Genomic DNA, 16877 nt, shown 5'->3' on the forward strand with positions numbered 1-16877 from the left:
ACTTAAATTGCTACAAGATGCTTCTCGAGGAGGAAAATGTGGCAAAGTAAAGTAAGCTCAATTTTTTTTGAGGTCTCCTAGAATATATACTCCTCCCATTGATCTGTGAATGATCTGTGAATTCTGCATCTAGATCCAGATAAAATTTAAAACCTACAAAAACTCTGCTAACCTTTTTACGTTGACAAAGTCAACAACAGCAACCCCAAGTGACTGGTGTTGTAGCGATTAAAGTTCTAGGACATTACATACAGTTGATAAATATTTGTTCAGTAGTTCATGAACGCTGTCAATAACTATTTCCCTAAGTCCTAGAGGATGCTGGGACTCCGTAAGGACCATGGGGAATAGACGGGCTCCGCAGGAGGCATGGGCACTTTAAGAAAGACTTTGGACTCTGGGTGTGCACTGGCTCCTCCCTCTATGCCCCTCCTCCAGACCCCAGTTTTAGACTGTGCCCAGAGGAGAATGGGTGCACTGCAGGGAGCTCTCCTGAGTTTCCTGCTAAGAAAGCATTTTTGTTAGGATTTTTTCTCTTTTTCAGGGAGCACTGCTGGCAACAGGCTTCCTGCATCGAGGGACTGAGGAGGAGCAGACCTACTTAAATGATAGGCTCTGCTTCCTCGGCTACTGGACACCATTAGCTCCAGAGGGAGTGAACACAGGTTCGTCCTGGGCGTTCACCCCAGAGCCGCGCCGCCGTTCTTCTCACAGAGCCAGAAGAAACGAAGACAGAAGACGTCTCAGGCGGCAGAAGCCTTCGGTGCTTCACTGAGGTAACGCACAGCACCGCAGCTGTGCGTCATTGCTCCCATACACCTCACACACTCCGGTCACTGTAAGGGTGCAGGGCGCAGGGGGGGGCGCCCTGGGCAGCAATAAAACACCTCTCCTATGGCAAAAGTCTCTATATATGTACAGGTGGGCACTGTACATGTATATAAAAGAGCCCCCGCCATTTTTTAGTAAGTTTGAATGGGACAGAAGCCCGCCGCCGAGGGGGCGGGGCTTCTCCCTCAGCACTCACCAGCGCCATTTTCTCTCCACAGCACCGCTGAGAGGAAGCTCCCCGGACTCTCCCCTGCTTGACACACGGTGAAAGGGGGTTTTAAAGTAGAGGGGGGGCACATTATTGGCGTTTATATATTAAGCAGCGCTACTGGGTAAACAATCTGTGTTTTTCTCCAGGGTTATATAGCGCTGGGGTGTGTGCTGGCATACTCTCTCTCTGTCTCTCCAAGGGGCCTCAGGGGGAACCTGTCTTCAGAAAAGAGATTCCCTGTGTGTGAAGTGTGTCGGTACGTGTGTGTCGACATGTTTGACGAGGAAGGCTCACCTAAGGAGGATGGGGAGTGCATGATGGTCAGGTCGCCATCGGCAACGCCGACACCGGACTGGGTGGATATGTGGAATGTCTTGAATGCAAATGTAAATTTACTGCATAAACGATTAGACAAGGCTGATGCTAGGGATCAGTCAGGTAGTCAGACCCTGCCTGTCCCTGTGGCACCAGGACCTTCGGGGTCTCAAAAACGCACCATATCCCAGATCACTGACACAGATACTGACTCTAGTGTCGACTATGAGGATGCAAAATTACAGCCAAAGGTGGCGAAAGGTATACGTTACATGATTATTGCCATTAAAGAAGTTTTGCATATCACTGAGGAACCCCCTGTCCCTGACACGAGGGTACACATGTATAAAGGGAAAAAGCCTGAGGTCACTTTTCCGTCCTCATTTGAACTAAGCGACTTGTGCGAAAAGGCTTGGGAATCTCCAGATAGGAGACTACAAGTTCCCAAAAGGATTCTTATGGCGTATCCCTTTCCACAAAAGGACAGGATACGATGGGAATCTTCGCCGAAGGTAGACAAGGCGCTGACACGCTTATCCAAGAAGGTGGCACTGCCTTCTCAGGATACAGCTTCCCTCAAGGATCCTGCTGATCGTAAGCAGGAGGTTACCATGAAGCACTTTTACACACATTCCGGTACTATCGTTAGACCGGCTATGGCATCGGCCTGGGTGTGTAGTGCTGTTGCAGCATGGACAGATTCCTTATCTACGGAACTTGACACCCTAGATAAGGATACCATTCTAATGACCCTAGAGCATATCAAAGATGCTGCTTTATATATGAGGGATGCTAAAAGAGACATTTGTTTACTAAGCTCCAGAATAAATGCTATGTCTATTTCTGCTAGGCGACTCCTGTGGACCCGACAGTGGACGGGGGATGCCGACTCAAAGCGGCATATGGAGTCGTTGCCTTACAAGGGGGAGGAGTTGTTTGGAGAAGGCCTCTCGGACCTTGTCTCTACTGCTACGGCCGGTAAATCGAATTTCTTACCTTATGTCCCCCAGCAGCATACTAATAAGGCACCTCATTATCAAATGCAGTACTTTCGTTCCAATAAAAGCAAGAAGGTACGGGGATCGTCCTTCCTTGCCAGAGGAAAAGGCAAGGGAAAAAAGCTGCATGCAGCTAGTTCCCAGGAGCAGAAGTCCTCCCCTACATCTGCAAATTCCACCGCATGACGCTGGGGCTTCCCGGGGGGAGTCAGCTCAAGTGGGGGCACGTCTTCGATTTTTCAGCCAGGTCTGGGTTCACTCACAGGTGGATCCCTGGGCTATAGAGATTGTTTCTCAGGGATACAGGCTGGAATTCGAAGACGTGCCTCCTCGCCGGTTTTTCAAATCGGCTCTGCCAGCTTCCCCGTCAGAGAGGGAGTTAGTGTTGACTGCAATTCAAAAATTGTATCTTCAACAGGTGATAGTCAAAGTTCCTCTTCTCCAGCAAGGAAAGGGGTATTACTCAACCCTGTTTGTGGTCCCGAAACCGGACGGTTCGGTCAGGCCCATTTTGAATCTAAAATCCCTGAACTTGTACTTGAAAAAGTTCAAGTTCAAGATGGAATCGCTCAGAGCGGTCATCGCCAGCCTGGAGGGGGGGGATTGGATGGTGTCCCTGGACATAAAGGATGCATACCTTCATGTTCCAATTTTCCCTCCTCATCAGGCGTTCCTGAGATTTGCAGTACAGGACTGTCATTACCAATTTCAGACGTTGCCGTTTGGGCTTTCCACAGCCCCGAGAATTTTCACCAAGGTAATGGCGGAAATGATGGTGCTCCTGCGCAAGCAGGGTGTAACAATTATCCCAGACTTGGACGATCTCCTCATAAAGGCGAGATCTCGAGAGAAGTTGCTGGACAGCGTGTCGCTGTCGGTGAGGATGCTGCAGGGGCACGGCTGGATTCTCAATATACAGAAGTCCCAGCTAGTCCCTACAACGCGCCTGACCTTTCTGGGTCTGATTCTAGACACAGACCAGAAAAAGGTTTTTCTTCCGATGGAAAAGGCTCAGGAGCTCATAGCCCTGGTCAGGAACCTATTAAAGCTAAAAAAGGTTTCAGTGCATCACTGCACGCGTGTCCTGGGGAAGATGGTGGCATCGTACGAGGCCATCCCCTTCGGAAGGTTCCATGCGAGGACCTTTCAATGGGATCTACTGGACAAATGGTCCGGGTCCCATTTACAAATGCATCAGAGGATCACCCTGTCTCCCAGAGCCAGGGTCTCTCTCCTATGGTGGCTGCACAGTGCTCACCTCCTAGAAGGCCGCAGGTTCGGAATTCAGGACTGGATCCTGGTGACCACAGACGCAAGCCTCCGAGGTTGGGGAGCAGTCACACTGGGAAGAAATTTCCAAAGTCTCTGGTCGAATCTAGAGACTTGTCTCCACATCAACGTCCTGGAGTTGAGGGCCATATACAACGCCCTACGCCAGGCGGAGGCATTGCTTCGGGACAAACCGGTTTTGATTCAGTCAGACAATGTCACAGCAGTGGCTCATGTAAACCGCCAAGGCGGCACAAGGAGCAGAGCGGCCATGGCAGAAGCGACCAGGATTCTTCGCTGGGCGGAACCCTCCTCTACCTCTCATACCCAAGGTGTTGAGAATAATAAGACTAAGAAAGAAGAGTAAGAACAATCCTCATTGTTCCAGATTGGCCACGAAGGACTTTGTATCCGGATCTGCAAGAGTTGCTCACAGAAGATCCGTGGTCTCTTCCTCTAAGACAGGACCTGCTGCAGCAGGGGCCCTGTCTGTTCCAAGACTTACCGCGGCTGCGTTTGACGGCATGGCGGTTAAACGCCGGATCCTAGCGAAAAAAAGTATTCCGGAGGAGGTCATTCCTACCCTGATCAAGGCTAGGAAGGACGTGACATTGAAACATTATCACCGTATATGGCGAAAATGTTTCTTGGTGTGAGGCCAGGACTGCTCCTACGGAGGAGTTCCATTTGGGTCGTCTGCTTCACTTCCTGCAAACAGGAATGACTTTGGGCCTAAAATTAGGGTCCATAAAGGTCCAAATTTCGGCCTTATCCATTTTCTTTCAAAAGGAATTGGTTTCTCTTCCTGAAGTACAGCCTCCTTTTGTACCTCCGGTGGCGCCGTGGGATCTTAATGTGGTATTAAGTTTCCTCAAGTCACCTTGGTTTGAACCACTCACAACAGTGGAGTTGAAATATCTCACTTGGAAAGTGGTCATGTTGTTGGCCTTGGGTCCATAAAGGTCCAAATTTCAGCCTTATCCATTTTCTTTCAAAAGGAATTGGCTTCTCTTCCTGAAGTACAGTCTCCTTTTGTACCTCCGGTGGTGCCGTGGGATCTTAATGTGGTATTAAGTTTCCTCAAGTCACCTTGGTTTGAACCACTCACAACAGTGGAGTTGAAATATCTCACTTGGAAAGTGGTCATGTTGTTGGCCTTGGCTTCTGCGAGGCGTGTTTCGGAATTAGCGGCTTTGTCACATAAAAGCCCCTATCTGGTTTTCCACGTGGATAGGGCAGAATTGAGGACTCGTCCTCAATTTCTGCCTAAAGTGGTCTCTTCTTTTCATATGAATCAACCTATTGTCGTGCCTGTGGCTACACGGGACTTGGAGGATTCCGAGTCCCTTGATGTGGTCAGGGCTTTGAAGATATATGTGGCCAGAACAGCGAGGGTTAGGAAAACTGAAGCGCTGTTTGTTCTGTATGCAGCCAACAAAGTTGGTGCGCCTGCTTCAAAGCAGACCATTGCTCGCTGGATCTGTAACACGATTCAGCAGGCGCATTCTATGGCAGGATTGCCATTGCCTAAATCGGTTAAGGCCCATTCCACTAGGAAGGTGGGCTCGTCTTGGGCGGCTGCCCGAGGGGTCTCGGCATTACAGTTGTGCCGAGCAGCTACTTGGTCGGGGTCAAACACCTTTGCAAAGTTCTATAAATTTGATACCCTGGCTGAGGAGGACCTCCTGTTTGCTCAATCGGTGCTGCAGAGTCATCCGCACTCTCCCGCCCGTTTGGGAGCTTTGGTATAATCCCCATGGTCCTTACGGAGTCCCAGCATCCTCTAGGACGTTAGAGAAAATAAGATTTTACACTTTACACTTACCGGTAAATCTATTTCTCGTAGTCCGTAGAGGATGCTGGGCGCCCGTCCCGGGTGCGGACTTCTTCTGCAAGACTTGTATATAGTTATTGCTTACATAAGGGTTATGTTATAGTTTCATCGGTTTAGACCGAGACTATGTTGTTTGTTCATACTATTAACTGGGTAGTTATCACAAGTTATACGGTGTGATTGGTGTGGCTGGTATGAATCTTGCCCTGGGATTCCCAAAAATCCTTTCCTGGTACTGTCCATCTCCCCTGGGCACAGTTTCTCTAACTGGGGTCTGGAGGAGGGGCATAGAGGGAGGAGCCAGTGCACACCCAGAGTCCAAAGTCTTTCTTAAAGTGCCCATGCCTCCTGCGGAGCCCATCTATTCCCCATGGTCCTTACGGAGTCCCAGCATTCTCTACGGACTACGAGAAAATAAGATTTTACTCACCGGTAAATCTATTTCTCGTAGTCCGTAGTGGATGCTGGGAACTCCGTAAGGACCATGGGGAATAGACGGGCTCCGCAGGAGACTGGGCACTCTAAAAGAAAGATTAGGTACTATCTGGTGTGCACTGGCTCCTCCCTCTATGCCCCTCCTCCAGACCTCAGTTAGATTTCTGTGCCCGGCCGAGCTGGATGCACACTAGGGGCTCTCCTGAGCTCCTAGAAAGAAAGTATATTTTAGGTTTTTTATTTTACAGTGAGACCTGCTGGCAACAGGCTCACTGCAGCGAGGGACTAAGTGTAAAATATTATTTTCGTTTTTGTGTTTTATCACTTTGTATTGCATTTTCATGCAGCTTCTGGCACCTTGGGATCTAATTCATTTGATTTCAGTTAATTCTTATGGCATATGAATTTTCGTTTAGCGCTCAAGTTTTCAAGAATGTATTAACAGCGCTAAGCAGGGGATTACTATAAGTATAATTGTTTTCTAATTTTTAGTTCTATTTAACAGTCTGAAGTACTCTAATCTAAGAAAGGTTGATAATATAGGGGTGTATTCAATAGCTGTCGGAAGCTGCCATCTTGTCGGAAAGACGGCAGCTTCTGACAGATTTCGGTCGGAAGGGGTTCCGACCTATTAAAAAAGAGCAGTTTTTTTTCCAACAAGTCGGGAATTCCCGACTTGTCGGAATACACGCCGGTGGAATAGCTGCGTGCTTCTGTCGGAAACAGGGCCTAATCCGACAGGTTTTGTCCCCCTTTCCGACAATCTCAATCCGACTTTAAAAAATGTCGGATTGAGGTGAGGAGACGGGAAACGGTGCGGTGGGCTTTGGGGAGCGGTGCGGCGGCTACGGGGAGCTGGGTGGGAGCGGGGATGAGAGGTACCTTGACGTCCGTCCCCCGGGAGCTACTGACAGCCGCACGGACACTGGCCAAATCCAAACGCCGGATTTGGCCACTCTGTTGAATAGGGGTTATTGGATCCGTTACGACAAATGCATGTCTGAATGGATCCAACTCTTATTGAATTTACCTAGGCAGGCATTCCCAACCACGGTCCTCAAGGCACACCAACAGTGCAGGTTTTAGTGATATCCAGGCTTCAGCACAGATGGTTAAATCAAAATAAATAAGGTACTAATTAAGTCACCTGTGTTCAAGCCTGGATATCACTAAAACCTGCACTGTTGGTGTGCCTTGAGGACCGCAGTTGGGAATGCCTGCTCTAAGGTGTAGGCCAGTCAAAAATAAGAATTTACTTACCGATAATTCTATTTCTCGGAGTCCGTAGTGGATGCTGGGGTTCCTGAAAGGACCATGGGGAATAGCGGCTCCGCAGGAGACAGGGCACAAAAGTAAAGCTTTCCGATCAGGTGGTGTGCACTGGCTCCTCCCCCTATGACCCTCCTCCAAGCCAGTTAGGTACTGTGCCCGGACGAGCGTACACAATAAGGGAGGAATTTTGAATCCCGGGTAAGACTCATACCAGCCACACCAATCACACCGTACAACTTGTGATCTAAACCCAGTTAACAGTATGATAACAGCGGAGCCTCTGAAAAGATGGCTCACAACAATAATAACCCGATTTTTGTAACTATGTACAAGTATTGCAGATAATCCGCACTTGGGATGGGCGCCCAGCATCCACTACGGACTCCGAGAAATAGAATTATCGGTAAGTAAATTCTTATTTTCTCTATCGTCCTAGTGGATGCTGGGGTTCCTGAAAGGACCATGGGGATTATACCAAAGCTCCCAAACGGGCGGGAGAGTGCGGATGACTCTGCAGCACCGAATGAGAGAACTCCAGGTCCTCCTTAGCCAGGGTATCAAATTTGTAGAATTTAGCAAACGTGTTTGCCCCTGACCAAGTAGCTGCTCGGCAAAGTTGTAAAGCCGAGACCCCTCGGGCAGCCGCCCAAGATGAGCCCACCTTCCTTGTGGAATGGGCATTTACATATTTTGGCTGTGGCAGGCCTGCCACAGAATGTGCAAGCTGAATTGTATTACACATCCAACTAGCAATAGTCTGCTTAGAAGCAAGAGCACCCAGTTTGTTGGGTGCATACAGGATAACAGCAAGTCAGTTTTCCTGACTCCAGCCGTCCTGGAACATATTTTCAGGGCCCTGACAACATCTAGCAACTTGGAGTCCTCCAAGTCCCTAGTAGGTGCAAGGCACCACAATAAGCTGGTTCAGGTGAAACACTGACACCACCTTAGGGAGAGAACTGGGGACGAGTCCGCAGCTCTGCCCTGTCCGAATGGACAAACAGATATGGGCTTTTTTGAGAAAAAAACCACCAATTTGACACTCGCCTGGTCCAGGCCAGGGCCAAGAGCATGGTCACTTTTCATGTGAGATGCTTCAAATCCACAGATTTGACTGGTTTTAAACCAATGTGATTTGAGGAATCCCAGAACTACGTTGAGATCCCACAGTGCCACTGGAGGCACAAAAGGGGGTTGTATATGCAATACTCCCTTGACAAACTTCTGGACTTCAGGAACTGAAGCCAATTCTTTCTGGAAGAAAATCGACAGGGCCGAAATTTGAACCTTAATGGACCCCAATTTGAGGCCCATAGACACTCCTGTTTGCAGGAAATGCAGGAAACGACCGAGTTGAAATTTCTTTGTGGGGCCTTCCTGGCCTCACACCACGCAACATATTTTCGCCACATGTGGTGATAATGTTGTGCGGTCACCTCCTTTCTGGCTTTGACCAGGGTAGGAATGACCTCTTCCGGAATGCCTTTTTCCCTTAGGATCCGGCTTTCCACCGCCATGCCGACAAACGCAGCTGCGGTAAGTCTTGGAACAGACATGGTACTTGCTGAAGCAAGTCCCTTCTTAGCGGCAGAGGCCATAAGACCTCTGTAAGCATCTCTTGAAGTTCCGGGTACCAAGTCCTTCTTGGCCAATCCGGAGCCATGAGTATAGTTCTTACTCCTCTACGTCTTATAATTCTCAGCACCTTAGGTATGAGAAGCAGAGGAGGGAACACATACACCGACTGGTACACCCACGGTGTTACCAGAACGTCCACAGCTATTGCCTGAGGGTCTCTTGACCTGGCGCAATACCTGTCCCGTTTTTTTTTTGTTCAGACGGGACGCCATCATGTCCACCTTTGGTATTTCCCAACGGTTTACAATCATGTGGAAAAAACTTCCCGATGAAGTTTCCACTCTCCCGGGTGGAGGTCGTGCCTGCTGAGGAAGTCTGCTTCCCAGTTTCCATTCCCGGGATGAAACACTGCTGACAGTGCTATCACATGATTTTCCGCCCAGCGAAAAGTCCTTGCAGTTTTTGCCATTGCCCTCCTGCTTCTTGTGTCGCCCTGTCTGTTTACGTGGGCGACTGCCGTGATGTTTTTCCCACTGGATCAATACCGGCTGACCTTGAAGCAGAGGTCTTGCTAAGCTTAGAGCATTATAAATTTACCCTTAGCTCCAGTATATTTATGTGGAGAAAAGTCTCCAGACTTGATCACACTCCCTGGAAATTTTTTCCTTGTGTGACTGCTCCCCAGCCTCTCGGGCTGGGCTCCGTGGTCACCAGCATCCAATCCTGAATGCCGAATCTGCGGCCCTCTAGAAGATGAGCACTCTATAACCACCACAGGAGAGACACCCTTGTCCTTGGATATAGGGTTATCCGCTGATGCATCTGAAGATGCGATCCGGACCATTTGTCCAGCAGATCCCACTGAAAAGTTCTTGCGTGAAATCTGCCGAATGGAATTGCTTCGTAGGAAGCCACCATTTTTACCAGGACCCTTGTGCAATGATGCACTGTTTTTAGGAGGTTCCTGACTAGCTCGGATAACTCCCTGGCTTTCTCTTCCGGGAGAAACACCTTTTTCTGGACTGTGTCCAGAATCATCCCTAGGCACAGCAGACGTGTCGTCGGGATCAGCTGCGATTTTGGAATATTTAGAATCCACCCGTGCTGTTGTAGCAGTATCCGAGATAGTGCTACTCCGACCTCCAACTGTTCCCTGGACTATGCCCTTATCAGGAGATCGTCCAAGTAAGGGATAATTAAGACGCCTTTTCTTCGAAGAAGAATCATCATTTCGGCCATTACCTTGGTAAAGACCCGGGGTGCCGTGGACAATCCAAACGGCAGCGTCTGAAACTGATAGTGACAGTTCTGCACCACGAACCTGAGGTACCCTTAGTGAGAAGGGCAAATTTGGGACATAGAGGTAAGCATCCCTGATGTCCCGGGACACTATATAGTCCCCTTCTTCCTGGTTCGTTATCACTGCTCTGAGTGACTCCATCTTGATTTGAACCTTTGTAAGTGTTCAAAAAAATTTTTAGAATAAGTCTCACCTAGCCTTCTGGCTTCAGTACCACAATATAGTGTGGAATAATACCCCTTTTCTTGTAGTAGGAGGGGTAATTTAATTATCACCTGCTGGGAATACAGCTTGTGAATTTTTTCCCATACTGCCTCCTTGTCGGAGGGAGACCTTGGTAAAGCAGACTTCAGGAGCCTGCGAAGGGGAAACGTCTCGACATTCCAATCTGTACCCCTGGGATACTACTTGTAGGATCCAGGGGTCCTGTACGGTCTCAGCGCCATGCTGAGAACTTGTCAGAAGCGGTGGAACGCTTCTGTTCCTGGGAATGGGCTGCCTGCTGCAGTCTTCTTCCCTTTCCTCTATCCCTGGGCAGATATGATCTTATAGGGACGAAAGGACTGAGGCTGAAAAGACGGTGTCTTTTTCTGCAGAGATGTGACTTAGGGTAAAAACGGCGGATTTTCCAGCAGTTGCCGTGGCCACCAGGTCCGATGGACCGACCCCAAATAACTCCTCTTCCTGTATACGGCAATACACCTTTGTGCCGTTTGGAATCTGCATCACCTGACCACTGTCGTGTCCATAACATCTTCTGGCAGATATGGACATCGCATTTACTCTTGATGCCAGAGTGCAAATATCCCTCTGTGCATCTCGCATATATAGAAATGCATCCTTTAAATGCTCTATAGTCAATAAAATACTGTCCCTGTCAAGGGTATCAATATTTTTAGTCAGGGAATCCGACCAAGCCACCCCAGCTCTGCACATCCAGGCTGAGGTGATCGCTGGTCGCAGTATAACACCAGTATGTGTGTATATACTTTTTATGATATTTTCCAGCCTCCTGTCAGCTGGTCCTTGAGGACGGCCCTATCTATAGACGGTACCGCCACTTGTTTTGATAAGCGTGTGAGCGCCTTATCCACCCTAAGGGGTGTTTCCCAACGCGCCCTAACTTCTGGCGGGAAAGGGTATACCGCCCATAATTTTCTATCGGGGGGAACCCACGTATCATCACACACTTTATTTAATTTATCTGATTCAGGAAAAACTACGGTAGTTTTTTCACATCCCACATAATACCCTCTTTTGTGGTACTTGTAGTATCAGAAATATGTAACACCTCCTTCATTGCCTTTAACGTGTGGCCCTAATAAGGAATACGTTTGTTTATTCACCGTCGACACTGGATTCAGTGTCCCTGTCTGTGTCTGTGTCGACCGACTAAAGTAAACGGGCGTTTTAAAACCCCTGACGGTGTTTTTGAGACGTCTGGACCGGTACTAATTGTTTGTCGGCCGTCTCATGTCGTCAACCGACCTTGCAGCGTGTTGACATTATCACGTAATTCCCTAAATAAGCCATCCATTCCGGTGTCGACTCCCTAGAGAGTGACATCACCATTACAGGCAATTGCTCCGCCTCCTCACCAACATCGTCCTCATACATGTCGACACACACGTACCGACACACAGCACACACACAGGGAATGCTCTGATAGAGGACAGGACCCACTAGCCCTTTGGAGAGACAGAGGGAGAGTTTACCAGCACACACCAAAAACGCTATAATTATATAGGGACAACCTTATATAAGTGTTTTCCCTTATAGCATCTTTTTTATATATTTCTAACGCCAAATTAGTGCCCCCCCTCTCTGTTTTAACCCTGTTTCTGTAGTGCAGTGCAGGGGAGAGCCTGGGAGCCTTCCCTCCAGCCTTTCTGTGAGGGAAAATGGCGCTGTGTGCTGAGGAGATAGGCCCCGCCCCTTTTTCGGCGGCCTCGTCTCCCGCTCTTAACGGATTCTGGCAGGGGTTAAATATCTCCATATAGCCTCCGGAGGCTATATGTGAGGTATTTTTAGCCAAAATAGGTATTCATTTGCCTCCCAGGGCGCCCCCCTCCCAGCGCCCTGCACCCTCAGTGACTGCCGTGTGAAGTGTGCTGAGAGGAAAATGGCGCACAGCTGCAGTGCTGTGCGCTACCTTTAGAAGACTGAGGAGTCTTCTGCCGCCGATTCTGGACCTCTTCTTACTTCAGCATCTGCAAGGGGGCCGGCGGCAAGGCTCCGGTGACCATCCAGGCTGTACCTGTGATCGTCCCTCTGGAGCTGATGTCCAGTAGCCAAGAAGCCAATCCATCCTGCACGCAGGTGAGTTCACTTCTTCTCCCCTAAGTCCCTCGTTGCAGTGATCCTGTTGCCAGCAGGACTCACTGTAAAATAAAAAAACCTAAGCTAAACTTTTCTAAGCAGCTCTTTAGGAGAGCCACCTAGATTGCACCCTTCTCGGCCGGGCACAAAAATCTAACTAGCTTGGAGGAGGGTCATAGGGGGAGGAGCCAGTGCACACCACCTGATCGGAAAGCTTTACTTTTGTGCCCTGTCTCCTGCGGAGCCGCTATTCCCCATGGTCCTTTCAGGAACCCCAGCATCCACTAGGACGATAGAGAAATTTGTATGTCCTCCCTTGACACATAAATTATTATTTGTTTTAATTATTTGAATCACACCTCACTTACATAGCACTTATGTGCTTCTCATTAACCCTTACTAATTTTCACCTGTGTACTGACCTGGGGTAGCCGACCTGTGCCGACATGATGGGGTCCCGCACCCACACCTATTATTAGGGACCCCCCAGTGACAGAGACGCCTTGCCGTTCGGCCTGGGGGCTTAACCCTATATCTGCAGATATACGCAACTAAGATCTCTGTATTATCGGATTATTATGTAGTATTATTTCTCACTCAGTGTGTATTAGGGAGAGCAAAATGTTTTTCTCTTACCCAGAATTACCCCTCCCTTTTAGCACCTGAGTGACATCACAATCTGATTGAGCAGCTTGCCGATAATTGTGCACATACATTATTAGAAAGAAATATTTACTACTGTACTGTACTCCAATCATTTATTTCCAGCAAACATTTTTCCATGGCAAAACTGTAGAAAAAAAAATAAATTTTTTCCGAATAGCCATAGATTTGTTATACTATTATGGATAAGTCAGTGATTCCTCTGAAATGCTAATGTTTCTTACTCGGATTCATTCTACCTCATCCCCTGTAAACTTTGGGTCATTGAATGAAATATATCTAATGTAAAATAACGTATTTACAGCGTGAATGTTGACATTTCAGCAATGTTATGCAATTCTGTTGAGTTGGATTTATTTCATCATGAGGATCTTTGTAAAAACATGAATAAAAAAAAATGACCTTAGTTAAACCTGATAAGTCTGCCAATAGAGGGTAGCTCAGTACTCCTATGTTTTAATACTGCACAGATGGTGTAATGGTTAGCATTAATGCCTCACAGCACTGAGGTCATGGGTTTGATTTCCACCAGGGCCCTAACTATATGGAGTTTATATATTCTCCCTGTGCTTGTGTGGGTTTCCTCCCACAATGCAAAACTATACTGGTAGGCTAATTGGCTCCCTGAAAAAAAATAACCCTAGTGTTTAAACTTGTGTATGTACATGGGCAGAATAGATGGGACAAGTGGTTATGATTTGCCGTCAAATTCTATGGGGAGATTCAAATGTTTGAAAAGTCGGTTGGGTGTCTGTTTTTTCCCTGTATATTAGACACCCAACTGACTTCAAAAATTGAATATCCCGCTACGCTTCTGTTAGGATTGCTCATGGTAAATAGCAAATCTAGTCTTATAGCGATGCTTTACAACATAATGAATAAACGGTATCCGTTTGGATGGTCGACCATGTTATGGTCGACAGTCATTAGGTCGACCACTATTGGTCGACACTGACATGGTCGGCACATGAAAATGGTCGACACATGAATAGGTCGACACGAGTTTTTTTTAAAAAAACTATATTGGGGAACTTTTCCATACTTTACGATCCACGTGGACTACGATTGGGAACGGTTCTCTGTGCCGAGCGCAGCGGTAGCGGAGCAAGGCACCTTGCCCGAAGTTCGCTCGTCATGCGAGGGGACGCGGTGCACTAATTGGGGTTCCCCGTCACATTACGCAGAAAACGACACTCAAAAAAGTAAAAAAATTCATGTCGACCTTTTCATGTGTCGACCATGCCAATGTTGACCAATAGTGGTCGACCTAATGACTGTCTACCATAACATGGTCGACCATTCATACCGGAACCTGAATAAACAGCATAATTTGATAAGATACAGACCGAAGACAAATTCCTAGTATATGCAAGTATACCTGGACAATAAAGCTGATTCTGATACACTTTCTACTTCATTTATCTCTCTCATAACTAAAATTGTCCGTTCTTATAAGTAGGTGTCTGTATCTGTAACCCACAAACTTGGCATAGAACTTCACATGCGCCTTCTTTCAGTTTCCTGTATACCAGTTATTAGGCTTACTTGCAACAATTTTAAGAACTCACATGATGGGTGATGCATTGCAGCATGGACCACGAGACAATTAGAAAATCAACTATAAACTATATACTTTGCCTTGTAACTGATTGCCACTTAAAAATATGGGCAGACTCACAGAAATTCCCAAACAGCCTGCATATAGAGTGCATCTGGAAAGTATTCACAGCGCTTCACTTTTTCCACATTTTGTTATGTTTCAGCCTTATTCCAAAATGGAATAAATTCATTTTTTCCCGCAAAATTCTACACGCAATACCTCATAATGACGTGAATTTTTTTTTCCAATTTTTGCAAATTACAAATAAAAAACGAATGGTGCCCACACACGGTGCGATTCTCACATGCTATTTGATCTTTTTAGTTCAAGTTATCGCGTCTAGTTCAAATCACACCGTGAGTATTGTCCCTTGCGATGCGTGCTCCCGTCTAGTCCATATTTCAAGGCAAAATAGTATGTGCAGGCAGGTATTTTTGTACATCGCACATAGGGGATCATTCCGAGTTGATCGCTCGCTGACTATTTTCACAGCGCAGCGATCAGGTGAAAAAAAACGGCATTTCTGTGCATGTGTATGACCCGCAATGCGCACGCGCGACGTACGGGTACAAAGCTCTTTGTGGTTGTGCTCAGGTTCTAGCAAAGTTTTCCTTCGCACTGGCGGCCGCTAGAAGATTGACAGGAAGGGGCGTTACTGGGTGTCAACTGGCCGTTTTCAGGGAGTGTTTGTAAAAACGCAGGCGTGGCTGGGCGGGTGTATTACGTCAAATCCAGACACAAATAGGCTGCAGTAATCGCAAGCGCTGAGTTCAGAGCTACTCTGAAACTGCACAAACTGTTTTTGTAGAGCTCGGCTGCTCATGCGTTCGCACTTCTGCTAAGTTAAAATACACTCCCCAGTGGGTGGCGGCATAGCGTTTGCATGGCTGCTAAAACTAGCTAGCGAGCGATCAACTTGGAATGACCCCCATAGTACATTGTAGTGTATTCATAATTGGATGTAGTTCAAAATAGCATACCCCCTTAGTCCAAATCGCATAGCACCGTATAGGCTCAAATCGCACCTAAAACAAATAGCCCCGTGTGTGGGCCCCATAAGAAATCACATGTACATAAGTATTCACAGCCTTTGCTATGAAGCTGAAAAGTGAGCTCAGGTGCATCCTGTTTCCACTGACCATCCTTGAGATGTTCCTACAGCTTAATTGAAGTCCACCTGTGGTAAAATCAGTGATTTGGAAAGGCACACACCTGTCTATATAAGGTCCCACACTTGACAGTGCATGTCTGAGCACAAACCAAGCATGAAGTCAAAGGAATTGTCTGTAGACCTCTGAGACAGGATTGTCTCGAGGCACAAATCTGGGGAAGGGTACAGAAAATATCTGCTTCTTTGAAGGTCCAAATGAGCACAGTGGCCTCCATCATCCGTAAAAGGAAGAAGTTCGGAACCACCAGGACTCTTCCTCGAGCTGGCCGGCTAAACTGAGCGATCGGGAGATAAGGGCCCTAGACAGGGAGGTGACCAAGAACCTGATGGTCACTCTATCAGAGCTACAGCATTCCTCTGTGGAGAGGAGAACCTTCCAGAAGGACAACCATCTCTACAGCAATCCACCAATCAAGCCTGTATGGTAGAGTGGCCAGACGGAAGCCACGCCTTAGTAAAAAGCACATAGAAGCCCGCCTGGACTTTGCCAAAATGCACCTGAAGGACTCTCAGACCACGAGAAACAAAATTCTCTGGTCTGATGAGACAAAGCTTGAACTGCTTGGTGTGAATGACAGGCATCATGTTTGGAGGAAACCAGGCCAATACCATCCCTACAGTGAAGCATGGTGGTAGCATCATGCTGTGGGGATGTTTTTCAGTGGCAGGAAAAGGGAGACTAGTCAGGATAGAGGGAAAGATAAATGCAGCAATGTACAGAGACATCCTGGATGAAAACCCGCTCCAGAGCGCTCTTGACCTCAGACTGGGGCGACGGTTCATCTTTCAGCAGGACGTCCCTAAGCACACAGCCAAGATATCAAAGGAGTGGCTTCAGGACAACTCTGTGAATGCCCTTGAGTGGCCCAGCCAGAGCCTAGACTTGAATGTGATTGAACATCTCTAGAGAGCTGAAAATGGCTGTGCACAGACGCTTCCCATCCAACCTGATGGAGCTTGAGAGGTGCTGCAAAGAGGAATGGGTGAAACTGCCCAATGATAGGTGCGCCAAGCTAGTGGCATCATATTCAAAAAGACTTGAGGCTGTAATTGGTGCCAAAGGTGCATCAACTGAGTATTG

The sequence above is a fragment of the Pseudophryne corroboree genome, chromosome 3 (assembly GCF_028390025.1).
Source record: "Pseudophryne corroboree isolate aPseCor3 chromosome 3, aPseCor3.hap2, whole genome shotgun sequence".
In the NCBI taxonomy this organism is placed as follows: Eukaryota; Metazoa; Chordata; class Amphibia; order Anura; family Myobatrachidae; genus Pseudophryne; species Pseudophryne corroboree.